Source organism: Bos javanicus, chromosome 22 (assembly GCF_032452875.1).
Source record: "Bos javanicus breed banteng chromosome 22, ARS-OSU_banteng_1.0, whole genome shotgun sequence".
NCBI classification, from domain to species: Eukaryota; Metazoa; Chordata; class Mammalia; order Artiodactyla; family Bovidae; genus Bos; species Bos javanicus.
In genome coordinates, this window is record NC_083889.1 from 2,057,327 (window position 1) to 2,085,268 (window position 27,942).

Here is a 27,942-nt window from a genome sequence, read left to right on the forward strand (position 1 = left end):
GATGAATAAGTAATTACAATATACCTATACACTGGAGCAGGGGATTCAGGTGGCTCAGTGGTAAAAAATCCACCTGGTGATGCAGGAGATGCAGGAGACATGGGTTTGATTCCTACGTCAGGAAGACCCCCTCGAGAAGGAAATGGCAACCTACTCCAGTATTCTTGCTGGGAAACCCCATGGACAGAAGGGCCTGGTGGGTTATAGTCCATGGGGTCCCCAAGAGTCAGATCGAATCAGCGACTGAGATGCATGCATACATTGGGGCACTACTCAGCCATAAAAATGAATGACTTGCTGATATACACAGCATCATGGATGAATCCCAAAAGTATCCTGAACAAAAGAAGTCAGACTCAAAAGAGTACATATTGTATGACTGCATTTATATGAGCTTCTGTAGGAGTCAAAACCAACATAGAGTGTGGAGAAAGGCGGATAGGTGATGGCCTGAGGGAAGCGGGGGAGGGGATTCACCAGCAGCATAGGGTCATTTCCCAGAGTGATGGAAATTTTCTATATCTGGATTGAAATGCTGCTTGCATAGGTGTAAACTTTGTCAAAAGTCTTCACCTCTATACTTAAAATGTGTGAATTTTATTATATATAAATTATATCTCAATAAAGTTGATTTAAAATAAATTTGTATTTCTTACATCTGTCCACTGAAAAGACCAAAACACCAATCCATTGCCAATGGGGAGCCCTAGCACCCAGATCATGGCACCTCAGAGAAATGTCTCATCTAGTCAGAAACATTGTATATTTTCACATAGGAAATGATCCTACTGCATTTTGTCATGCCATAATGCAAGATAGCTCTGAAGACTACCAGGGTTGTGTTAAAAAGACAGATGTCATACTAAAGAGGCTCCCTGTGGTCAAAGATGGAGCAAATTAAGCACCAATAAGGAATTAAAACCCTGATTATCTTTAAATACACAAGTTCATTATACTTAAAAATACTTAAAAATCATTGAATCAACTCACTGAATTCCTTTGAAGATGCTGGAGAACTACTTCATCATTTTTTAAACTGACGAATAAAGAACCAAACGTTTATCTTGACTTAACTGGGCAACAAAACAAAAACAAAAAAAAATCCCCAACCCCCCAAAAATAGTTGACATGGGAAGTTTCTCTTTACAGAAAAAACTGCAGCTAATAAATACAGAATGAGTGATAGAGGGGCTTCCATGCTGATCCAGTGTTTAAGAATCCATCTTGCAATGCAGGGCACCTGGTCTGATCCCTAATCAGGGAACTAAGATCCCACGTGCGGTGGAGCGACTAAACCCGAGCTACTGCCAACTACTGACCTGTGCGCTCTGGAGCCCACCGGCCACAGCTAGAAAGCCCGGGCGTGGCAACAAAGATCCCTCGTGATGCAAGGGAGATCCTATGTACTGCAACTAGGACCTGACGCGGCCAAAAACAAATAGATCAAAAAAATAATAAATACATATTTTTTAAAGAGTGATGAAATACTACCACTTGATTTACTGGATCTAGGCGATGATCATTCAGGGTTGATTATATCACAAGAAGGGAGAGGGCACACATTGCTTACCTCCTAGGAGAAATACACAGCACCACCAGTGGTGTGATTTTGCCTCCCAAAATAATAATTGACCAATTGTGGGTAAATCTGATCAAGCCTCCTGAACTGACTACACCTTTATGGGAATACAAGTCATAGAGAAATGCACTAATGATACCAAAGGGATGCAGTCAGCAAAATTCAGACAATGGGAATCTTCAAATCGGACAACTCAAGTGACTGCAACAAAAAAATTGCAAGAAGAAAAAATAAAAGAGAAATGTTAAACGAAATCTATAGGCTAAAAGAAGACAAAGACAAATCAAGCAGTCACAGTATATGAACATTATTTTGATCCAAAAGGAAGTAAATAAAGTGTAAAAGCTATGTAAAACAAAATTTGAAGCACTTGGTATTTGATTATATTAAGAAATTAGTGTGACTCTTTTGTCTCTGGAAATGGTGTTGTGTTAGAGTTTTTTTTTAAGATATTAACAGATGAAGTCTGGAATTTACCTCAAGTAATCATGGTAGGGGGGACTGGGTGTGAAATAAGACTTCATGTGGTATATTTATCATTGTTGAGTTGAAGTTGAGTTAATTGAAGTTGGGTTAATTACATACATTTGGTTCATTATACCAGCATCTCTACTTTTTTGTATATATTAATATTTAAGAATGTCCACCATAAAAAGTAAAAAATAATCATCTATTTGGGAATGAAAGACAGACACATCTGAAACAATGAACGTGTGTGTGCGTTCTCAGTTGCTTCAGTCGTGTCCAACTCTTTGAGACCCTATGGACTGTGGCCCACCAGGCTCCTCTGTCCATGGGACTTTCCAGGCAAAAATACTGAAGTGGGTTCCCATGCCCTTCTCCAGGGGGATCTTCCCAGTCCAGGGATTGAACCTGCATCTCCTGCGTCTCCACATTAGCTGACAGATTCTTCACCACTGAGCCACCTGGGAAGCCTTAAAATACATCTGAACAAATGAACAACTCATGCCAAATAGTTGGTTGTCAGGACATGCATTTAGACTTTAATAGAGAGCAAAATTTCATCCCTTAAATTATATTTCAGAAAAGGAGTGAGTGGCCTTTTCTGAAATGTAATTCAGAATTATAGCCCTTATAAGTCTCTCTCATGGGACTCTGGCTCAGTGATTTTGAGCAACATAGCATTAAAGGGAAACAATATGTTTACCTGAAACCGCTTCAATCATTACTAGCTTGAGATTTATAGATATCAAATGATAACCTGTTTTTAAAAGGATGCAGAGATACAACAAAATACAGTAATTATTTCTGAAGGCTAAGACCTCTCAGTTGCAAATATTGCCTATCACTATAAAGAAGCTAGTTTAAAACAAGATCATTTTTAAAAAGCAACTCAGTGATTACACTGGGGAATTCACAAATGTAAGCAAGCAGTCTCCTGTCATGTGAATAGCTGCTTGTAGCTTGGAATCAATTTTCTAGCAAGACCCCCATAAAGAATTTCAAGAAGAACTTATTTGGAAGTGAAGAGTTCAACTGGAGGGAAGGATGATGTCATCTGGACACTGCAATTGGTGACTCAAAATGTACCCTAGTGATGACTAAGAACTTAGGTTGTGATGAGAGTCTAAATAAAACTGTCTCATGAAATGTGAGATAAAACCAAAAAGTATTTCTAAATCAATATGTGATTTTATACAAAAAAAAAAACTATTTAAAAAATCTATGTGTGCTTAAATGAATAGATTAAACATGTTAAGCAGGTGTTTGACTGTTTCATCTACATCACTCTCTTTCTTCCAGTGGGGGCAGTTTCTCATGGGAAAAGTGAGTAATTGCTTCCCATCTGGAGTTTTCTGTGTTCCTGCATGCATAGTACTGATAAGTGATATGTGCTGTAGGTTAGAATGTAGATCCTCAGGGGCAGTTGCAGTCGGAGAAGGCCTCCTGATAGAAGGTGGGGCTACAATGAGTAGGTTCTGTATTAAAAGGGTGGAGAGCTTTCCACATCTCGGGGCGCGGGACGGGGTCGGGGGAGAGATGAATAAAGACACATTAATAAAACTTGACCTGGAGCCTCTTGCCCACATAATAGTGGTAGAGGGCCACCGTGGCTAGTATTGAGGACCCAAGCAGAGGAAACTCAGGAATGGGCTGTCCTTGCAGACAGAGGCCAGGCTGTGGAAGACCTTGGCAGTAAGCCAGAAGGCTTGGGATAAACTCCAAGGCCCACTCTTTTCTTCTTTTTTAATTGGAGTAAAATTTCTTTACAATGTTGTACTACTTTCCGCTGTATAACAACATGAATCAGCTATATGTATACACATGTCCCCTCCCTCTTGAGCCTCCCTCCCGCACCCTGGTCCCACCCCTCTGGGTCATCACAGAGCACCGAGCTGAGCTCCCTGTGCTGTACAGCAGCTTCCCACTAGCTATCTGTTTTACACATGGTGACGTATATATTAATATGTCAACGCTACTCTGTCAAGCCGTCCCACCCTCTCCTTCCCCTGCTATGTAAGGCCCACTCTTCTTATCACAGTCAGGGTGGCATCGTGACTTACATGGGTCCTCAGGCTTTGGCCTTCATGGGTCCCTTTCTTCATAAAAATATTAAACATTGTATTTTATGACTACATCAGCATAAAGAAGAATATAACCCAGGTTGCAATTATTATTATACTCAAATTATTATAGTCATTTTTTTCTTACTATTTTAAAATAAAGTGAAACTACAAAATTTTCCTGGGCCCCTAAAATGTGTCATGGGCCTTAGGCACTGTGTCTGCTGTGCCTTGTGGATAAACTGGCCCTGATTACTGTTGGATAATTTGTGTTTCATGTAAGTACTGGAGATTTTAGTGTTAAGGAGCTGTTACAGCCATCATATGTATGTAGACAAAACCATTTTCCGTATACAGGGAGATAGGTCTCATCTGGATCACAGAATCCTTCCACACGGACAAAACCGTCTGAAAAAGGATGAAATGCTTTGTGTCTGCCATTTGATGGGGCCATGAAATACAAACCCAGCTGGAAGGCAGAATTTAGTGGGAGAGTAGAGTATCTCTGAAACGCTAATATCTGGGTCTAGTTGTTGGGGAAACTGTTTCCAGAACACTAGAAATGAGATGTGTGCATGTTTGCTAAGTCGCTTCAGTAGTGTCCAGCTCTTTGAGAACTTATGGATTGTAGCCCAATCAGGCTCCTCCATGGGATTCTCCAGGCAAGAATACTGAAGTGGGTTCCCATGCCCTCCTCCGGAGAATCTTCCTGACGCAGGGAGCGTACCTGCGTCTCCTGTGGCTCCTGCATTGCAGGCAGATTCTCTACTGCTGAGCCACTGGGGAAGCTCACAGAAATGAGATGGGGTTCATCATAATTGAAGTCAGAATTGGAAAATTAGATCATATTCTGGGAAGATTTTACAGGCTTTGGGGTTGGTGTGTATGTCTTACTCTGATAGAGTCCTTGACTCTGATGACCATAATATTCTTTAGAATCTCTACCACTACTTCCTTCTTGTGCTGAGTAGAACTAAGAAAAAAGGACTTTGGGCCAGTCTTAGAGGAAGGTTTTAAAGTGGCAGGAGAGACTTCCCAGGTGGCTCAATGGTAAAGAATCCACCTACCAATGCAAGAGACACAGGAGATGCAAGTTCGATCCCCACGTGGGGAACATCCCCTGGAGTAGGAAATGGCATCCCACTCCAGTATTCTTGCCTGGAAAATCCCATGGCTACAGTCCATGGGGTGGCAAAGGGTCGGGCACCACTGAGCACACCCACACACATGGCATTGACAGCAGAAATCACAGCAAGACCAAGACTGTACAGAGAATGGGGTTTAGGTGACAATTGCCAGATTTACTTCCAGGGTTTTTTTCAGAAGGGTCAACTAATCAAGACTCAGCTGTTCAAGGGCCCTGAGTGTCTTTCCCTCAAAGGAAAATTGACTGATCCCTTACTGAAACAACTGAGTTATCTGCTGGTGGATGCTGGAAGGGCTGGAAGGGGGAAAGACTGACTTGTGGGGCCAATGCTGAGGTTACTATTGAGACGGGGGAGGAAGGAGGCAGGAAATCAGAGGCTAACATCTCCTTATTCAAACTGCAGTCCCTGAACCAAAAGATTGGCACCATAGTGTATATTTTAATGAAATCTCCCAGAGATTAGTCAATATTGTGTAAACCACTCGGCGCTAGTGGTTAGAGACTGAGGAAGACAGGGTAGGTATGAAGATGACAACTAGTAGGCCTTGGTATCTTGATATTCTTGGAGAAACAGGTGACTCAAATATAACTCTGAGATTACAGATCTGGGAAGTTAAAGAAGACAAGTATTGTTCCAATACTCATTTACCTACAGACAACTGATAGTCCAAGAATCATCATGTCTATTAATTAAAGCAGTAAGTCCACTGACATATCACAAGTTTTGTTCTGTTTCCAACCTTGATAAAGTATTATTTTTTATGCATTTGAGGATGATCAGATTGCCTTCCTCTGCCCAATAAATCAAATAGGCTGTACTTACTCATATTCATGTTCCTTTTCATTATTCAATCAAGGTTTTCTTCCTATGCATTTTTTTCTTTTTTTCTATGCATTTTTATGTAGCCGTGGACATTGCTAATTATTAAGCTAGCAAGCAAGGAGCCAGCTTTCTCAGTGTGCAACCTATCCAGTTATAATTAGATGGCAGGAGGGTTGCACCTGTGCTCTGACACAGCCCCTAGGATGGTACTTAGTTTCAGTTCAGTTCAGTTCAGTCGCTCAGTCGTGTCCAACTCTTTTGACCCCATGAATCGCAGCATGCCAGGCCTCCCTATCCATCACCAACTCCCGGAGTTCACTCAAACTCATGTCCATCAAGTCGGTGATGCCATCCAACCATCTCATCCTCTGTTGTCCCCTTCTCCTCCTGCCCCCAATCCCTCCCAGCATCAGGGTCTTTTCCAATGAGTCAGCTCTTCACATGAGGTGGCCAAAGTATTGGAGTTTCAGCTTCAGCGTCAGTCCTTCCAATGAACACTCAGGACTGATCTCCTTTAGAATGGACTGGTTGGATCTCCTTGCAGTCCAAGGGACTCTCAAGAGTCTTCTCCAATACCACAGTTCAAAAGCATCAATTCTTTGGCGCTCAGCTTTCTTCACAGTCCAACTCTCACATCCATACATGACCACTGGAAAAACCGTAGCCTTGACCAGATGGACCTTTGTTGGCAAAGTAATGTCTCTGCTTTTCAATATGCTATCTAGGTTGGTCATAACTTTCCTTCCAAGGAGTAAGCGCCTTTTAATTTCCTGGCTGCAATCATCATCTGCAGTGATTTGCAGCCCCCAAAAATAAAGTCTGACACTGTTTCCACTGTTTCCCCATCTATTTCCCATGAAGTGATAGGACCAGATGCCATGATCTTAGTTTTCTGAATGTTGAGCTTTAAGCCAACTTTTTCACTCTCCGCTTTCACTTTCATCAAGAGGCTTTTTAGTTGCTCTTCACTTTCTGCCATAAGGGTCGTGTCATCTAGTCTAGGAGACCAGTAAGAATGGTCTGGAATCCAGAGCTATAAAAGGAATAGAACAGCCTCTGTGGGTGCCTCACGTATCACCCAGGAACACTGCACTGACTGACTCCGGGTCCTGTGTTAAATGAAAGAGTCGAGAATGAGAAAGACTGCTGCCTTTCCATTAGTAAGTGGAAACAGCACCGTCTCGGGGCTCATGTGTCAGGCCTGTGTCCAATGGCTGACAGTTTCAATGACTCATCCATGTTCTGGCTACTCGATACTGAGGTAGGAGATAGATGGGGGCCTGCCCTGAGCAGCTGGGATTTGTCAAGTGGAGTATATCGAAGCTTTGTTTTCTCCGACCCACCAAAGACCAAGTGAGTGGCAGGAGCTGAGCTCTGAGAAGGAGCAAACAGATAAAACAACCACATCTATCACTTCTGAGGTCAAGGAAACCTCCCCAACTCCACGTGTGCAAGAAGGCTCCTTGGGGGTCAAAAAGGGAGGGAGTGTTACCCCGTACTAGGGAGTAATGTCACACTCCCATTAGTCTTGGCACTGGACTCTGTCTTGGCAAAAAGATGTGCACGCATATCAGGAGGGCGCTAAGACAGGTCACGTGTGGGCAAGAAGCAAGAGGAAAACAAAGACCTGGAAGAACTGCCCTACGTGCATGGTTTAAATCACGTCTTGTTGAGAATGCCTGCACTCCTTCCTGGGTGTGTATTTCTGTCTTGCTTCAGTCTTAAATAAATAAATAAACTGTTTCTCTGTGTGCTTTCCCACATGTTGCGCTGAATCTGGAATAATAAACTTGGCACCTGTTTTTGCCTCCTTAAAACATTCTTGTTACAACAGGGGCAACAGCCAGGGCCCCTTTGCCCACTCTGCCTCTGGTGCAGTAGCTGCTAGGATTCCTGGTTCAGTTCTTGGGCAGGTCATCAAGACCACTCACTGTTGTCTCGCCCAAAACAATACTAGCTGGGAGGATATTTTCAAACATCCCTAGAACTGAGCACCTCTTTCCATTCCCACCCCACTGTGCTCCCTCATTGTGCAGAAACTAGCGTGCTCGCACTTTCTCTCCCGTGTGCCGGTGAAAACGGCACCACTGACCCGTCTCAACCTCTCCTCATCACCTGCTGCTGCTAAGTCGCTTCAGTCATGTCCGACTCTGTGCGACCCCAGAGACGGCAGCCCGCCAGGCTCCCCGTCCCTGGGATTCTTCAGGCAAGAACACTGGAGTGGGTTGCCATTTCCTTCTCCAATGCATGAAAGTGAAAAGTGAAAGGGAAGTCGCTCAGTCATGTCCGACTCTGGCGACCCCATGGACTGCAGCCTACCAGGCTCCTCCATCCATGGGATTTTCCAGGCAAGAGTACTGGAGTGGGGTGCCATTGCCTTCTCCTCATCACCTTGCTACTTCCAAATCGGAATTTCTCATTCATACCAAGAAGAACAATGTTCTCTGAATCTTTTTCTCTCTGGACCAATGGAGAGAATGCAGTTCTTTTCTGTCTGCTAAAGCTAGAGGATGATGAAAGGTGGACATGTTGTTCTTCATAATGTGTGGCTTATTCTCAAGGAAAAACAGTAACTCAAGTGAATATCAGTGCTTGAGATGCTGAGTGGCTCCAGCCAGTCTCTCCTGTAGCTATTTCAGAGTGAGCTCAGGGGCCCGCTGCTTCCTTTATAACACCGGGAACCTCTCTGCTTCTCAGATGCTATCATTTCCCATCACAGGCTCCAAACTGGTAGCCCAAAGACTAGATCTGACCCATAAATATGTTTAGCTTGGACTACAGTGTTTCTACAAAAACTGAGCCAAAGTTTAAAAATAGGGACACTTCACATTTCTTGAATGATAAAAATCAGCTGAAACTGGCTAGTGACCACCCCACACCCAGGGTGCCACAGTTTCCATCACTGGCTCCCATATCCCTGAGGACAAGGCTGAACATTTGTGAGATAGTAGAAAAAAATAGAGATTATTCTCTGCCCCCAATTCCTGGCACAGAGCCCCTAAAACTCTTGCAATTTCCTAACTGATAAGAACATTAGAAGTATTTTTTCCAATATTTGGTCTTTGACCCTGTCTCTGACACAGGGCTCCTAAACCCCCTGGGTTTTCCTGGGTGACAGCAATATCTCTTGCTCCAGTGAGGTGACTCTGGGTGGGCTCCTGGATGGGGGCAAGTCACCAGGAAAGACCTTATTCAATGCCTGGTTTCGTTTACTGATACTTGTACTTGCTATGTTATTTTTCTTGAAGTAGATAACTATTTATCTGGGCCCATGCTTTTATTAAGAGTGAGATAGCAGAGACTTCTCTGGTGGTCCAGTGGCTAAGACTCCTTGCTCCCAATGCAGGGGCCCAGGGTTCTAGATCACTGGTCAGGGAGCTAGATCCCACATGCCATGGCTAAAAGATCCCACATGTTTCAACTAAGACTGCACACAGTCAAATAAACTTTTTTTTAAAAAAAAAGAGTGGGAGAGCAAAAGATAAACTGAGAATTATATTTCAAGGAAAACAGGAATGCACAAACTTCTTTTCAAACTTGAGGAATATTCTTGTATCTTCAGTATGCAAACACTATGCATGTGTTGAAACATAACCAAAAACCCTGGTGACTGTCTGGGCTCTTGGGTCAATTGAATGAGTGACCTTCTTCATCTCCCAGATTTAGACTAGCAACCAAGTTGCCAGTGACAAAAACTAAAATAAGTTTGCAAAACCACCTTGACATAGTGCATAAGATATGTCAACAAAAATGTGTCTTGAACTGGAGGAGCCAGCTGTGTTCAGTGGTGGTGGGCAGGGAAAGCGTCATGATATCACTGTGTCTGCCTTTCTGGGGGAAAACCTGACTTCAGCTCAGACTTTAATCAGGAAATAATTCTTCATGTCAAAAGCAGCAGAATAAAGGTATCTCCCACCCTCCCCCACACCCATAGCATATATGGTGACTGAAAGAGATTGCTGACTTCGATAGTCTGTTTGCTCTGGTATAACAATGTACCACAGGCTTTGTTTATTTATGTCTCATGTTACTGGAGCTGGAAGTCTGAGGTCAGGTTGCCAGCAAGGCCTGGTCCTGGCAAGAGCGCTCTCAGGGTTGCAGATGACAACTTCTCATTGTATCTTCACTTGGTGGAGAGCAGAGAGGAGAAGCAAGCTCCTCAGGACTCCTATAAGGACACTAATCCCATTAGTGAGGGCTCCAGCCTCATGACCTCAGCTGCATGCATGCTGAGTCGCTTCAATCATGTCCGACTCTGGGCAACCCTATGGACTGAAGACCCCCCAGTCTCCTCTGTCCATGGGATTCTTCAGCCAAGAATACTGGAGTGGGTTGCCATGCCCTCTTCCAGGGGATCTTCTGGACCCAGGAATTGAACTCGCGTCTCCTGTGTCTCCTGCATTGGCAGGCAGATTCTTTACCACTAACACCACCTGGGAACCCTCTTGACCTCAGCTAGTTCTAATCATGTTTCAAATGCCCCACCTCTTAATATATTATATGGGGGGAGGGTTTTAGCATATGAAGTTGGGAGGAGCTCAGACCTGCAGTCCATAACGTTGACCCTTGCCTGCCCAGGGTAGAGAGAAAAGTAGTTGCACCTTGAAAACGGAGGACAAATCTACCTGAAATGTGTTTAACAGCAGCTCAAAGTTTTAAAGCACATCTGTAGGTTCCCACCTGTGAAGAAAGCAAGTGACAAAGAATAACATGTGAACTTCAAGTGTATCAGCAGCTCTGGAAGTTGCGATATTGCAGGGGGAGACAATCAGCAGGACCTCACAGAGGAAAATTCCAGACCATAGCAGAACAGGGCAATTCCCTTGTCTGAGATACCTTGTCCATTCCCACCCTTCAACAACAGTTCTTGAGCAGAAGGAATCAGAAATTGCTAGACTGTCCATGATGGGGTGCCAAGTGCAGCAGAGACTGTTTCTATATGTATTAGTCCAGAAGGGAGTGGGTGCAGGGCGGTGCAGATGGCCAGCATTTTTACTTTCCAGGAAGAGCCCCCAAGGGCAAAGGAAAGTGGGAGGTGTCTGCTGTTCTGCATCCCCACACCTTCCCGACCTGTTTTCAGAGGGAGAGGCAGGAAAGGTTCACAGCAACAGAGGAAACTGCTGTTGTGACAGCCCTGATGCCCCTTTGAGGTTCCACACTTTGAGCATCTTTCTTAGACTGAGATGAATCTACTGCCAGATGCTGTAGGAAAGAACCTTTAAGAAGAGGCCAATGAGCAGAGAGGGAGAGGCTGGGGAGCTGCGTTCACAGTGGGGAGAGGAAGGGAGGGCTGCCATCGCCTGGAACAGAGCTAAGGCCGACCTCACCCCCACCCCACCCCCACACACACACACGCGCGGGGGCAGAGAAACACCAGTGGGATATGAGGGATGCACACACAGGTTAATTAAAAGAGTTTACGGGGAAAGGTAGATACATGTACAACTGAATCACCTTGCGGGACACCCGAAACTAAAACAGCACTGTTCATCAACTGTATGTGCACGTGTGCTGAGTGGTTTCAGTCGTGTCCGACTCCTTTCAACCCTCTGGACTGTAGCCCGCCAGGCTCCTCTGTCCATGGGACTCTCCAGGCAAGAACACTGGAGTGGGTTGCCTTTCCCTCCTCCAGAGTATCTTCCCAACCCAGGGAATGAACCTGCGTCTCTTATGCCTCCTGCATTGGCAGGTGGGTTCTTTACCACTAGCGCCACCTGAGAAGCCCCAAGTATGCTCCAATATCAAATAAAAATTGAAAAAATAATAATTAATTTTAAGAAAAGAAACTATAGCCAAAAAAAGGAAAGAGCTGTAACCTCCGATCCATCCAGAGTTGGGGCACTGCCAACCCAGGCATCATTTCACCAGTAAGGGTCACACTGAAATAATGGGCAAGTGTCCCCAGCCTGTGGGGGGTCAGATTTGAGAGCACACCACACTTAAAGTGACCATGGTTTGAGACAGAGGTGGTTATTTTCAGCTCTCTCTCCCCTTTTGGCTTAAGGAGGCCCCTGATGCTCCTAGTCAGTGCACCAAGTGATGAGTTTTGAGTTGGTCTTGGGCAGAGATACTTTGTTTTTTGCTAATAAGAGTAAGTAACTGGGCCCGCAGAGCTGCATGGTCCAAGTGAATCATGATGACTAAATGCATATGGTTTTCACTCCATCACACAGATTCAGTCTTTCTTTACAAAGCCCCTGGCTGTTTTCCGTGACTTTGAGTTGAAGGAAAAGCAAGACCTGGACAGTTGCAGACAAGACTCTGGCACTCGGCGGGGGTGAATCAGGTAATTGGCCCTGTCTCACAGTTTCTGCCTTGATGAGTCTGTTTCTGTCAGGATTACAGTGGGGTCCGCTTGCTCGTGTGTATGAGATGGGGCTAAGAGGGCTGAGGGTGAATGGCACTGGAAGGAAATCTGTTGGTTGTCCATAAGGGAAGTGGTCACTTGGCTGGAAGAGGGTGTCTTGCAGCGGGCACATCTCTTTGTCCTTGAGGCTAGGCTTGGGCAGGGAGCATGTGCCCATCTCCTGGGTGGCAGTAGCCCTGGAGATGGACCACAGGGCACAGAAGCAAGTGCAGGAGAGGGGGTGACTCCTTACTACCCCCTGCTTCACACTGTGGGGAGCCTTGGGCTTGGGAAGCATGCCCAGTGCTCAGGTGAACCTCAGAAGATTCCAGAGTGTTCCAAGTATGACTTTCAAGTGAGCACACACTGGCACAGCTTGAAATAGCAGATAATAAGCATTAATCTCCCTAATAAATTCATTAGTCAGCCACCTGGTCTTTAAAGGGGTTTGTACACTCAGATCATAAATTAAACCCTGGTTAGACATTAACCTTTTCCAGCGTGGCTCAACAAATCTCCTAGGAGCTCTAATGGGATCAAAAGTTTCTTCAGTCTTCCATAAGGTCCTGCTTTCCTTTGCCTAATTAACCAGATATGAAACTTCATAGTATACTTTACGATAAAGTTTTTTTTTTTAAATAAAGGTAAGTGAAAGTGGAGAGTGAAAAAGTTGGCTTAAAGCTCAACATTCAGAAAACGAAGATCATGGCATCCGGTCCCATCACGTCATGGCAAATAGATGGGGAAAGAGTGGAAACAGTGTCAGACTTTATTTTTTGGGCTCCAAAATCACTGCAGATGGTGATTGCAGCCATGAAATTAAAAGATGCTTACTCCTTGGAAGGAAAGTTATGACCAACCTAGATAGCATATTCAAAAGCAGAGACATTACTTTGCCAACAAAGGTCCGTCTAGTCAAGGCTATGGTTTTTCCTGTGGTCATGTATGGATGTGAGAGTTGGACTGTGAAGAAGGCTGAGCACCAAAGAATTGATGCTTTTGAACTGTGGTGTTGGAGAAGACTCTTGAGAGTCCCTTGGACTGCAAGGAGATCCTTCCAGTCCATTCTGAAGGAGATCAGCCCTGGGATTTCTTTGGAAGGAATGATGCTAAAGCTGAAACTCCAGTACTTTGGCCACCTCATGCAAAAAGTTGACTCATTGGAAAAGACTCTGATCCTGGGAGGGATTGAGGGCAGGAGGAGAAGGGGATGACAGAGGATGAGATGGCTGAGCACCGTGGATGAGCAAAGTGCAGAAGTACAGTGGACTGCTGGCGAAGGGCTTTCTAGACCCTTCCAGTGACTCCTCTCCTCAGCTCTTAGTCTCGTCCTCCCCTGCCTGTGCCGCCCTCCATCTGAGAAAACCCCCACCCTGTCCTGGTCCCGCACGCTCTCTGCTTTCATCCGAATCACCGCCTATCTCTGCTGTTCTGCCTCATCTCAACCCCTAATCTCTGCCTCTCCCAATATTACCTTCAATCTCTGCTCTTTGCGGAGACCTCTCCAGACACTCCCTTGTGCTTTCTCGTTTTCTGTCTAATTCTCTTGTCACTCAGCCGTCAGAGGTACAGGGTCTCCAGATAATAGATGTGGACTTTGAAATATTTCAGAATTTATGTCTTCTGGGGTGCTGACATCCACCACCGATTATCAAATGAGAGCCGTGGTGGCATGCTGAGTCCTGTGACTGGTATGACTCTAGATTCTGGGGATACAGAGGTGAACGAACCAGAAAGCATCCTCGCCTCCTCTAGCTGACTTCTGGGTCATATTGGTTTGTTTAAACCAATTAACCAGCCTGTTTAGGTTTAGGTTAAACCTAATAGGTTAAAACCTATTAAATAACAATCAGATCAGATCAGTTCAGTCGCTCAGTCCTGTCCGACTCTTTGCGACCCCATGAATCGCAGCACGCCGGGCCTCCCTGTCCATCACCAACTCCCGGAGTTCACTCAGACTCACGTCCATCGAGTCGGTGATGCCATCCATCCAAATAGGTTAAATTAAATAACCAGACTAATAGGTTTAAACAGTCTATTGGTTTGTTTAATCATTGATCATTGCCAAATCTTGGGCATTTTTTATTACAGCTCCTTGAGAGGAACACAGTGAGACTTTCATTTACAAACATACATGAAAAAAATGAGGGTAGGGAGATTTTTTCAATGTGTTTTCACGTATGCATGAAGAGGACACATGTCCTGGTATTCTACTGAAAATGGCTTCCCAGGTAGCTCAGTGGTAAGGAATCCGCCTGCCAATGCTGGAGATGCAGGTTTGGTTCCTGGGTGGGAAAGTTCCCATGGGGAAGGAAATGGCAACCCACTCCAGTATTCTTGACTGAAGAATCCCATGAACAAAGTAGCCTGGCAGGCTACAGTCCATGGGGTCGCAAAGAGTTGGACACGACTTAGCAACTAAACAACAACACAACAACTGAGAATGTAATTGTCAACAAAAGAAAGATGGGCAGTTTGCTGGCTGTCCAATGGTTGAGGCTTCGCCTTCCAATGCAGGGGTTGCAGGTTAGATCTCTGCACAGGGAGCTAAGAGTCCACATGCCTCTGGGCCAAAAAACCAAAAAATATAAAACAGAAGCAATATTGTAACAAATGCAATAAAGACTTTTTAAAAAATGGTCCACGTTTTTTTTAATCTTAAAAAATTAGAGAAATTTTTTTTAAAAAGGAAGGTGAACAAGTGTTTAGATAGTTCATAGATATCCTGCTGATGGATTTTCCCTTCCAAAGAATCTGTAATACAAGTGAAAATCCCTTTCATCTGGAAAACTATCTTCTTTTACACAGATAAATACATTTATCTATATTCATAACCGAGAGACTAAGCACAGCACAGCACATACCCTTCTTATCATTTTTCAAAAATTTCATATGCATCTATTTTTCCATATTTTGCATACAAAAACATAAGTGTTTAAAGGCAGAGGACACAAGAGGGTACGGAGGTATTTTCAGTTCTTTGGTCTGCTAGTTGTGTGAACTCAGAGGTGTAGTCAAACATTTAAGGATTTGTGTCGCCAGGCCCCGACCAGTCGGAACAAGCATAGTCTTATCAGCATGTATCAGCTGAATACAAGCCTCCCAGTGACCTCAGGATACTGTCTTCTCTCAACTAAAGGGGAACGGATTCGTTTGTATGTTCACATTAGTATATTCACACAAATATGCCTGTGTGCATGCTAAGACATTTCAGTTGTGTCTGACTCTTTGCGACCCCCCTGGACTGTAGTCTGCCAGGCTCCTCTGTCCATGGGATTCTTCAGGCAAGAATAGTGGAGTGGGTTGCCATACCCTCCTCCAGGGGGTCTTCCCCACCCAGGGATCGAACCCGCAGGAGGGTTCTTTACCACTAGCGCCACCTGGGAAGCCCAGACAAATATGACCTCAAGGTATTTTGTTTTGCTTTTGGCCAGCCCACTATTTTTGAAGATCATAAAGAGTGTGGGTTTCCCAGTTTGCCACAGGCCCCAGCGCTCTCTACTGTGTTTTCACAACTGCGTTGAACACGTTTGTATAACCAGCCATCGTTATACTGTGTGGCTGTTATTCTGTGTGGTCATACTGTGTGGCTGCCCGGCCCACAGCGGCCTCTGAGTTTGCAGTCACTGAACTGGAGGCTTTGCTGGGTCCCTTTTCAGTGCTTGTTCTTCCTCACCACCCTCTGAGTGTTTGCTGTTTCTCCAGGACTCAGTCACCACCATAGGCGGTAGGGCTGAGTGCCTGCCTGCCTTGAAGATGTCTCTGAGGCACCTCTCCCTCTCCTCTCCATGATCTGGGTCATAGGTTCTGTTTAACTTTATTAGAGGGGGGATGAGCGTGTCAGAGACAGATACTTTAACTGATTGAAGTGCAAAACATAGACCAAAAGGGAATAGAGCTAGTGTTCATCACTCGGTCGTGTCTGACTCTTTGCAACCCCAGGGGCTGTAGCTCATCATGGGATTCGCCAGGCAAGAGTACAGGAGTGGGTAGCCATTGTCTTCTCCAGGGGATCTTCCCAACCCAGGGATCAAACCCGGACTGCTGGCAGATTCTTTACTGTCCGAGCCAGCAGGGAAGCCCAGACGAAAAAGGAATATGGACACAAAACCCTTACCCTCTCCTTGTGTATCCAGAGCAGCGTAACCCGCCTGTGGACAGTGAGACCCAGCTGTCCCTCACTGGCTGTACAGTGCCACTCAGAGACAGGCTGGCACCCCGGACCTTTGCTGCAGTGCTTGCACCTGGACAAACGTCTCCCCAGGCCACAAAATACAAAGACACTAGAAAGGACTGAAAATAACCACATGCTTGTACAGCTGGGTCAAACTGTGGACAAGATACAGAAAGACCCAAACCACCAAATGCCACTTCTGAAAACCAGGGAGAAAAACCAGGGGGCCGTGAGCAAACGCAGGTACTCTGCATGTCGCCTGCACTCAACGGCACTAAAGCGGTGGGCAGACCAATAAGCCACCCCTCCATCCCCATCCTGGATCCACCGTTCCCCTCACCCCATGCCCCATGTAAGGAATCAGCTCACCTCCCCTTGGGGAGTGAGCAAGGGAACCTGTCTCTTGTTACCACTCCCCTTTGCTGCGGCAGGGGCCCCTATAAAGCCTTGCCTGAATTTCTTGTCTATCCTCTAATCAATTTCTATTTAAATATACATATTTATTTACTTTATTTCTGGCTGTACTGGGTCTTTGTTGCTGTACCTGGGCTTTCTCTAGGTGGAGAGTGGGGGCCACTCCTCGCTGTGGGGACGGGCTTCTCACTATGGTGGCCTCTCACATTGCAGAGCATGGGCTCTAGAACACAAGCTTAATAGGTTCATGGGCTTAGTTGGTATATGGTATATGGAATCTTTTCCGGCACCAGGGATCAAACCCATGTCTCCTGCATTGGCAGGCAGATTCTCAGCCACTGGACCATGAGGACCATGAGGGAAGTCCTCTAATCAATTTCTATTGATCAAGAATGCTGGTCAGTAAACTTTAGGACAGAGAGCAGAACTCAACTGCAAGGTCATAATGAATTACTGGTCTGGTTTGGCCCACTTCTCAGGGTACAGTTTCCAAGGCTGAAGATGAAAAGAAAAGAAGGAAACGGTCCAGATTCCTATCACTTAGGACCATATTATCATGGTCTGAGGCACCGCCTTGGGGCAGCACAAGGTCACTCTCAAATCTTAAAAAAAATTGTTTCTCAAAAAGTATTCCATGGACTACCTGTAATGGCAGAGTGAAATACTGGTTCCTACTCTAGCTCTGTGGGCTTCTCAGGTGGCGCTGTGGTAAAGAATCCACCTGCCAATGCAGGAGACACAGGAGACGCAGCTTCTATCCCTGGGTCGGGAAGATCCCCTGGAGGAGGAAATGGCAATTCATTCCTACTTTCTTGCCTGGAAAGTTTCATGGACAGAAGAGCCTGGCAGGCTACAGTCCGTGGGGTTGCAAAGTGTCAGACACGTCTGAGAGCCTGAGCACACACCTCCTAGCTCTGCACCAGGTCCCCGTGCCCCACCTCAGAGTCTGCCTGCAGCTACCATCCACGGTTCTCTGTGTTTATCTCTCCACTAGTCTGCCTTGGGGCTTTCCTGGCTTCAAAGGAACAGCTAAATGGCAGCAAATTCATACCCAGCAAGTCCACTCTTTAACAATAAAGAAGAGGCGTAGGAGTAAACACCCAGTCTCACCTGTCTTCCATAGGGCAATTCTAAGACATGTTCTTCAAGGTTCCTTAGAGGGTCCCCAGTGGAACTGAGCCCTGGTTGCCTTGCGTGAAGGCATACTTCCCCACTTCATGTGCTTTCTCTCTTGTTTGTGCTTCTCCATCACTCTAATGAAGTCGTTTGCATGTTCATTTTTAGTGTCTACTTTTGGGGAACTCAGATTAGGAGCCTCACCTCAGAGGAGCACCAGTAGTCATGGTGGGTAAGACACTCTGGGGTCACCTGCCTGGGTGCATGCACATTCAGGCCCCACCAGTAACTAGTGAAGTAGTTATTAACCGTTCTGAGCATCAGTTTCCTCGCTGGCAGAAGGGGATTAATGATCGTGGCTACCTCACATTAACTCAGATTAACTGAGTCCACACAAGGAAAGTGCTCATAATAGTGTCTGGCCCATAGTGAACGGATAATAAATACTTGCTATTATTATTATCTAATAAATTAGTTTCCTGGGTGGGGCTCAGAAATGTGCTTTGTAAATAAGCTTACCTAGTGATTCTCATGCACAGTGAAATTTGAAAACCATTGAACTAGAGACACACCCCAGGCATTTCTGTTCACAGAGAAAAGATTTGGAGAAACCTAGTCTACCCCACACAGTAAGCAGCCAAAGGACATCCTTTACATGGAAATCCTTCAAGTAAAATAAAAAGCTGTGCCACCATTCAGAACACTAGAGAAGACAATGGCAGGAGGGTCCACCATTCAGGACGCTAGAGAAGACAGTGGCAGGAGGGTCCACCATTCAGGACGCTAGAGAAGACAGTGGCAGGAGGGTCCACCATTCAGGACACTAGAGAGGACAATGGCAGGAGGGTCCACCTTGGGGTTCATCCGTGGGGCTGAATTCATCTGCTTTTCATCCCTTGGTTTTAGTTGCATTCTCATTCCCACATTAGGCAAAATGAGTTCTAAAACACATTAGTTCTTTTAACCCAGTGGTTCCCAAAGTCTGGTCAGACCAGTAGCATCAGCATCACCTGGGAGTTTATTAGAAATGCAACTCTCACACTGCAGTACTGTCCACAGTAGCCAAGACATGAAAACAACATACATTTCCAACAGGGAATGGATGAAGCTGTGGTACATATACATTGGGTGGGCCAAAAAGTAAATTTGGGGGTTTCTGTAAGATGGTATAGAAAACCCCAAATAAATTTTTTGGCCAACTCAGCACACTGAACTATTACTCAGCCATATAAATATGCAGTAACACCATTTGCAGCAACACAGATGAACCTAGAGGTGATCCTATTAAGTGAAGTAAGTCAGACAGAGACAAAAATATGATATTGCTTATATGTGGTATCTTAAAAAAATGATAGAAAACAGAAACAGACTCAGATCTCAAAATCAAGATTATGTCTACCAAAGAGGAAATGTGGGAGGAATGATAAATTAGGAGACTGGGATTAACATATACACCTGCTGTATATGAAATAGATAACTAACAGGACCTACTATATAATACAGAGAAGTCTACTCAATATTCTGTAATAATCTATAAGGGAAAAGAACCTGAAAAAGAATGGATGTATGTATATGTATGGCCAGTTGACTTTGCTGTACACCTGAAATTAAAACAACATTGTAAATATACTATACTCCAATAAAAACATGAAAGAAAGAAAGGCAATTCTCTGGTCCCTCCCAGACCTCCTAAAGTTTAGCTCTGGGGTGGACCTGGTATTCTGTGCTATGTCAGCCCTCCAGGTGATGGTGATGTAGGCTACAACTGGAGGACCACTATTCTATATTAAGAAAATTAAACCTCTCTTCTTTCATTGCCAATGAGATACATGAGTCAAGATTTCTCCAGATGTGTTTATTTCAATCAGATACCAGCAAATATGGTTTTTAAAAAAATTAAATCTCAACCCTGCTTAGTAATGATCATGACTAATGGGGCCCAAAGGTGAGGCATCTGAGGGTAATACTTGCACTTGCAGGAACACTCCAGAGTTTTGCAACAGTAGGGATCTTAGAAAAATATAATTGCTTATTCATAATAAGTCCTATTTCTTAGATCCAGCTGGGCAAGGCATCTTACACGTAGATGATTTTCTGGTATTTAGGCCCTTCTGGTCCAGAAAAAAATACAGAACAAACAACAAACAAAGAAATAGAAGAAATGGACAACATAGGAGACTCTGTGTTAACATTCAAGAGAAAAATTAGCTTAAATTATGAAGCAGAAGAAAGAATGAAATGGATGCTTGCTTTAAAAAAATTCCCCTTCCTAAATGCTCACTGGGAGTAACAGTTATAGTCAAGTTCACCAATTTTTTATCTATCTTTGACTTTTTGGCCCATTTTCTGACTCATGACTAAAAGAATTTGAGAAAGAGGAGAACTGAGTTTTTCACTTATTTCTGGGACATTTTAGAAGATCCCTACTATTACTGTTACATAACATTTATCAAATACAAAAATGGTTTCTGTGTATTTTCTTACTTTTATTCCTCACATCATCTTTGTCGTGTATTATTCCCATTCTACAGATGAAGAAACGGAGGCACTGGAAACTTAAATGACTCGTCTGAGGTTACAGATGATAAGGGAGATTCAAACCCAGGCAATCTGATTATATTGCTGCTAAATGTTAAACCACGAGACAGCTATAATTAACAGACTATTTTTTGAATAAGTAGAAATAATTAGAACACTAGTTTTATAAAATACTAGGATAAATTTTTAATTTTTTTAAAATTTTGAGTAATTTTAGGTAAAGAAAATTGAGGGAAATAATACAGAAAGTCCTGGTGTATCCTTTACCCATCTTCTGGAGACATCTTGCATAACCATCATCAGATCAGATCAGATCAGTCGCTCAGTCGTGTCCGACTCTTCACGACCCCATGAATTGCAGCACGCCAGGCCTCCCTGTCCATCACCAGCTCCCGGAGTTCACCCAGACTCACGTCCATCGAGTCAGTGATGCCATCCAGCAATCTCATCCTCTGTCGTCCCCTTCTCCTCCTGCCCCCAATCCCTCCCAGCATCAGAGTCTTTTCCAATGAGTCAACTCTTCGCATGAGGTGGCCAAAGTACTGGAGTTTCAGCTTTAGCATCATTCCTTCCAAAGAAATCCCAGGGCTGATCTCTTTCAGAATGGACTGGTTGGATCTCCTTGCAGTCCAAGGGACTCTCAAGAGTCTTCTCCAATACCACAGTTCAAAAGCATCAATTCTTCAGCACTCAGCCTTCTTCACAGTCCAACTCTCACATCCATACATGACCACAGGAAAAACCATAGCCTTGACTAGACGGATCTTTGTTGGCAAAGTAATGTCTCTGCTTTTGAATATGCTATCTAGGTTGGTCATAACTTTCCTTCCAAGGAGTAAGTGTCTTTTAATTTCATGGCTGCAGTCACCATCTGTAGTGATTTTGGAGCACAGAAAAATAAAGTCTGACACTGTTTCCACTCTTTCCCCATCTATTTCCCATGAAGTGGTGGGATCGGATGCCATGATCTTCATTTTCTGAATGTTGAGCTTTAAGCCAACTTTTTCACTCTCCACTTTCACTTTCATCAAGAGGCTTTTGAGTTCCTCTTCACTTTCTGCCATAAGGGTGGTGTCATCTGCATATCTGAGGTTATTGATATTTCTCCCAGCAATCTTGATTTCAGCTTGTGTTTCTTCCAGTCCAGCATTTCTCATGATGTACTCTGCATATAAGTTAAATAAACAGGGTGACAATATACAGCCTTGACGAACTCCTTTTCCTATTTGGACCCAGTCTGTTGTTCCATGTCCAGTTCTAACTGTTGCTTCCTGACCTGCATACAAATTTCTCAAGAGGCAGATCAGGTGGTCTGGTATTCCCATCTCTTTCAGAATTTTCCACGGTTTATTGTGATCCACACAGTCAAAGGCTTTGGCATAGTCAATAAAGCAGAAATAGCTTTTCTGGAACTCTTTTGTTTTTTCCATGATCCAGCGGATGTTAGCAATTTGATCTCTGGTTCCTCTGCCTTTTCTAAAACCAGCTTGAACATCAGGAAGTTCACGGTTCACATATTGCTGAAGCCTGGCTTGGAGAATTTTGAGCATTACTTTACTAGTGTGTGAGATGAGTGCAATTGTGCGGTAGTTTGAGCGTTCTTTGGCATTGCCTTTCTTTGGGATCGGAATGAAAACTGACCTTTTCCGGTCCTGTAGCCACTGCCGAGTTTTCCAAATTTGCTGGCATATTGAGTGCAGCACTTTCACAACATCATCTTTCAGGATTTGGAATAGCTCAACTGGAATTCCATCACCTCCACTAGCTTTGTTCATAGTGATGCTTTCTAAGGCCCACTTGACTTCACATTCCAGGATGTCTGGCTCTAGGTCAGTGATCACACCATCGTGATTATCTGGGTCATGAAGATCTTTTTTGTACAGTTCTTCTGTGTATTCTTGCCATCTCTTCTTAATATCTTCTGCTTCTGTTAGGTCCATACCATTTCTGTCCTTTATTGAGCTCATCTTTGCATGAAATGTTCCTTTGGTATCTCTGATTTTCTTGAAGAGATCCCTAGTCTTTCCCATTCTGTTGTTTTCCTCTATTTCTTTGCATTGATCGCTGAAGAAGGCTTTCTTATCTCTTCTTGCTATTCTTTGGAACTCTGCATTCAGATGTTTATATCTTTCCTTTTCTTCTTTGCTTTTCGCTTCTGTTCTTTTCACAGCTATTTGTAAGGCCTCCCCAGACAGCCATTTTGGTTTTTTGCATTTCTTTTCCATGGGGATGGTCTTGATAACCACCATATGTTTATTTAAAAAAAATGAAATTGTTACAATACTAACTCAGCTACAAACTTTATTCCAATTTTACCAGTTTTTACACTATTTCTGGTCCAAGATTCAATTCAGGATTCCCTGTTGGATTTAGTCATCCTGTCTCCTTAAGTCTCCTCAATTTGTGAGAGTTTTTTGACCTTTCCTTGATTTTCATAACTTTGACAGTCTTGTAGAGGACTTTTCAGTGTTTTGTAGAGTATTCCTCAGTTTGGGCTTGTCTGTCAGTCATAATGAGACAGGGGGACTGAGTGCAGACGTGAAGCGCAGCCCCGGCAGCCCTCCCGCGGGCGGCCTCCTTGCAGGCTCCCTGCTGCGGCTTGTGGGCGGGGGCCACAGCTCAGCTTGGACAAAGCGGGCAAGGAGCAGCCGGCGACCTGGCCCCAGCCTTGTCCAAGCTGGAGGTTGGGATCTGCTGGTTCCAGAAAGGGTTCCCCTTCATCCTCATCCTCCTCGCCAAACTGTGCTTCCAGCATAAGCTTGGAAGCTTCCATAAGCCTCTTATCCCAATTCATCAGAGGGCAGACAGAATGAAAACCACAGTCGCAGAAAACTAACCAAACTGATTACATGGACCACAGCCTTGTCTAACTCAATGAAACTATGAGCCATGTCATGTAGGGCCACCCAAGACAGACGGGTCATGGTGGAGAGTTCTGACAAAACGTGGTCCACTGGAGAAGGGAATGGCAAACCACTTCAGTGTTCTTGCCTTGAGAACCCCATGAACAGTATGAAAAGGCAAAAAGATAAGACACTGTAAGATGAAGTCCCCAGGTCGGTAGGTGCCCGATATGCTGCTGGAGATCAGTGGATAAATAACTCCAGAAACAATGAGGAGACGGAGTCCAAGCAAAAACAATGCCCAGTTGTAGATGTGACTACTGATGGAAGTAAAGAAAAATATTGCCTAGAACCTGGAATGTTAGGTCCACGAATCAAAGTAAATTAGAAGTGATCAAATAGGAGATGCCAAGAGTGAGCATCATCATTTTAGGAATCAGTGAACTAAAATGGAATCAAATGGGCAAACTTAATTCAGATGACCACTATATCTACTACTGTGGGCAAGAGATGATGCAGCACTGCTACACGTGAGCACCGAAGAATTGAAGCTTTTGAACTGTGGTGCTGGAGAAGACGCTTGAGAGTCTCTTGGACTGCAAGGAGATCCAACCAGTCAATTCTAAAGAAAATCAGTCCTGAATATTCATTTGAAGAAGTGATGCTGAAGCTCTAATACTTTGGCCACCTGATGTGAAGAACTGACTTGCTGGAAAAGACCCTGATGCTGGGAAAGATTGAAGGCAAGAGGAAAAGGGGATGACAGAGGATGAGATGTTTGGATGGCATCATGGACTCAATGGACACGAGTTTGAGTAAACTCTGGGAGTTGGAGGCCTGGTATGCTGCAGTCCATGGGGTCGCAAAGAGTCAGATATAACTGAGTGACTGAACTGAACTGACAGTGCCCTTTGTATTAGGGAAGGTTTGATATATACAACACTTGACACTGGTGAGCTTAACCCTGATCACGTGGTTAAGGTGCTATGTGCTGAATTTTCTCTCCTTGTGTTACTATTGGTGCTGAATCTGGCCTCTGTACCCTGACACCAAATTAAATCTAGAAGACAGAAATAAGTTTTAGGTGACAGAGTTTTGGGTGAAGTGGTCCCTGATAGCTCAGTTGGTAAAAAATCTGTTGGCAATGCAAGAGAACCCAGTTCAATTCCTGGGTGGGAAAAATCTGCTGGAGAAGGGATAGGCTACCCACTGCAGGATTCTCAGACTTCCCTGGAGGCTCAGCTGGTAAAGAATCCACCTGCAATGCAGCAGACCTACATGCGGTTTGATCCCTAGGTTGGGAAGATCCCCTGGAGAAGGGAAGGGCTACCCACTCCAGTATTCTGGCCTGGACTGTATAGTACATGGAGTCACAGAGATTCAGACAGGACTGGGAGACATTCCCTTTCAGAAACAAATAGCTTTATTGATTTGCCAGACAAAGGGAGCCGGAGTGGTCTCATGCCTTCAAAACAATGTGCTCTGACCTGGGGCAGGTGGTGAGGAGTCTGATAGGAATGGTTCAAAGAGGGTCTGATCAGCTCACAGACACTCTTCTGAATCAAGCTTCAGCATCAACCTTCTGGTTCCGACTGGTCTGGGATCTACATGTTTGTGGGCAGTAAACAGTTAACTTCTCCCACCTGGTGGGGGTTTCAGTATCTGCAAAATGGCTTAAAGATATTGTCATATGTCTATCTTTAGGGGAAGCCAGGACCCTGTCCCAAGGCAGCACTGTTTGTCTTGACTGTTCCTCCCTTGTCTCCTCATCCCTTCTCTTCCCCACTAGCAAGTATTTGAACCTGCCCTTTGGAACTCAGGTAAAGTCATGAAGGCTGAATGAAGTCTATTTCCTGTAATCAAGAAATGGAGGACATAGATAGGCTTTTGTGTCCAGGAGCCCCAGAGGGTCTTGCTCCCTTTCCATGCTCAATTCACAGGACACATATCTCTACAAGTCCAGCCTGCATTCGAGAGAAGAGGAATTAAATTCCATATTTATTAACTGGAATTCTGCATAGAAAATCTGTCCCTTCTCTCCCATTTCTTTACTTATTCAATCATTCACTTATATTGGTATGTACAGGGATATTTTGTTTATGCCTTGGGTTATCATGCAATGTTATTATTTACTTTTTTGTTCAAATTGTTCAGCATGACCATTGGGAACTCTTGCAGGTTGGCACCTGTGTCTGAAACAGGAGGGTAAGGGGCAGGGCACACACTTTAAAAGAATGATATGACCATAGGACATGACAAAAACTGGTCAGAACCAACAAGGTCCAAGGTGGTGGAAGGTTTGACTTCTGGTACACCTTGAGCCTCATTATACACTCATTGTAATACATTAGCTAAATGACACACCCATCACTGCCTTGACAGTTCTGAGGTCAACTATAAAAGGTCAAAAAGTGAGTGGTGGCCCAATTCCTGGACATCTCTACCCCTACCCCAAAGTAGTTGGAATAATTCTCCCACTCATAAGACTACAAAACCACCCAGCCCATGAAAACTAAACATACCATCTTTTGAGGCTCTCTCTCTCGCCTTCTGAGATAGCCCACACTGTGTCTGTGGGGTGTGTTTCTCTCTAAATAAATCCACTTCTTACCCACCACTTCATCTCCAAATTCTTTCCTGACAAAGCAAGAACCTTAAATTCACCAACAACATGTCCTTTTAACATGCTCAATACCTTTTTGGGAGAGAACTTCTTAATTTCTGGAACAATACAATGCTCCAAACTCATTTTCCATGTCCCAACCCTTTCTCTGAGCAGTGCTGGTTCTTTCTACTAGAGAAGGGTCTTTAGGAACCAAGGACTAGACGTTGGTGGTGGTCACTGCTGCTGGACATCATTTCCCCTAGGCCCTGTCAACAGTCAGCAAGGAGACACATGTGTATCTAATAGCCCAGGTATGCGCACACAGTGTATTTCTTTCTGTATCTAGCCATCTGCATTATATGTGGAAATGAACATAATTTCATGCCTATACCTCCTGCTCTGACCCAATACCACAGAGGACATTCTAACTTTCCCTCCTGTACATCTGTAACTTTTTTCTCTGATTTGTATTTACTTATGTGTTCAACCCACAGCCATTTAAGAAACAGATTTAGCAGCTAGAATAAGGAATTTATGTAGCATTCGGTCTTCAGTCTTACAGTGCACAAAGAACCATTTTTAGAAGTTACTTAGGTCAGCTTCTCCCTCCTCCCCTTCAGTGAGGTTACATTATATATCTGTAATACAGCTAAATTCATTTCTCATAGTTAGCATTCTATTCTGTGACAGGATAGATTTTTATAATCCATTTATGTAAGACTTTACTGAATATCAGAACTCCTAGACACTTTATAATACTTTAAAGTTTACAGTATATTTTATTAGATAGATGCTATATGTCATTATAAAATGATAGGTGTTCCCTAGAGGAAAGATCCATAAAAAGGAAAGCAAATGAAATAAAATGTCACTAGGAAGCCTATAGTCTGGAAATTTCCACAGTAAAAATTTTAGGATATTTTCTTCTAGAATGTTCTAGATGATTCACATAATTTTGAATGTGCTTTTTTTAACCTTTACTATATCTTTAATGTAAGAGAGTATTTTGATATTTAAAAACACAAATTAGAAGAAAAAAAAAAACACTTTTCTTTCTTTTTTCCTAGAAATTCCAGATTAGTAATGCAGGAAAATGCTAATTCATCCCTATCAATGAACAACTGGGACTTCTCCCAGCAAACCAAAATAATTAATACACTGTGTGCAAACATTAACTGTTGGTGTGAATTAAGAATAGAATCCTTTATTTAAAGATGTTATACATGCAGTGCAATCAAGAAAAGCATTTAACCAGATTTGTTCATAAATTCCATTGTGTGCTGTTGAATAGCTAATTTATAATTGCATTAGTCTACAAAATAATCTATTAATACAATTGGGACTAGAATTGGAAAGAGATTCATTATCTTTGTCAACTGTGGATGCTCAGTAAAGAGTATTTTGCCTGCAGAAGGGGAGACCCCTGTCCCCATCACTGTGCACAGCAGACTGGGGAGCACAGACCTGCCCTTTCTTCTTCCAACGCTGGGCAGTGCCAGCAACCCAATGACTTCATTAAGGTTAGTGGAAAATGTGAATGCAAGCTTAAATTTCTTTGGTGTTAATTAGTGTTGTCTTTGGTTTAAAACATGTTTTTTAATTTATCGAATTGAAAAAATTACGTATTAAAGGCAGTCATTTTTACTTTGTAAAAGTAGCTGCACTTTCTGCTAGAAGCTCTTGGCCATCGTGGAGACAAACCTGGGCCCCTGAGCCATCACCGCTTTTCACAACCTCTGCTTTCCCACTGCTGTTTGGACTCAGGAAAGGTCGAGGTAGAAATACCCAAGGAATCCATCCAGGGACTACTGTCAAGGTTAGATTCAGAGAAA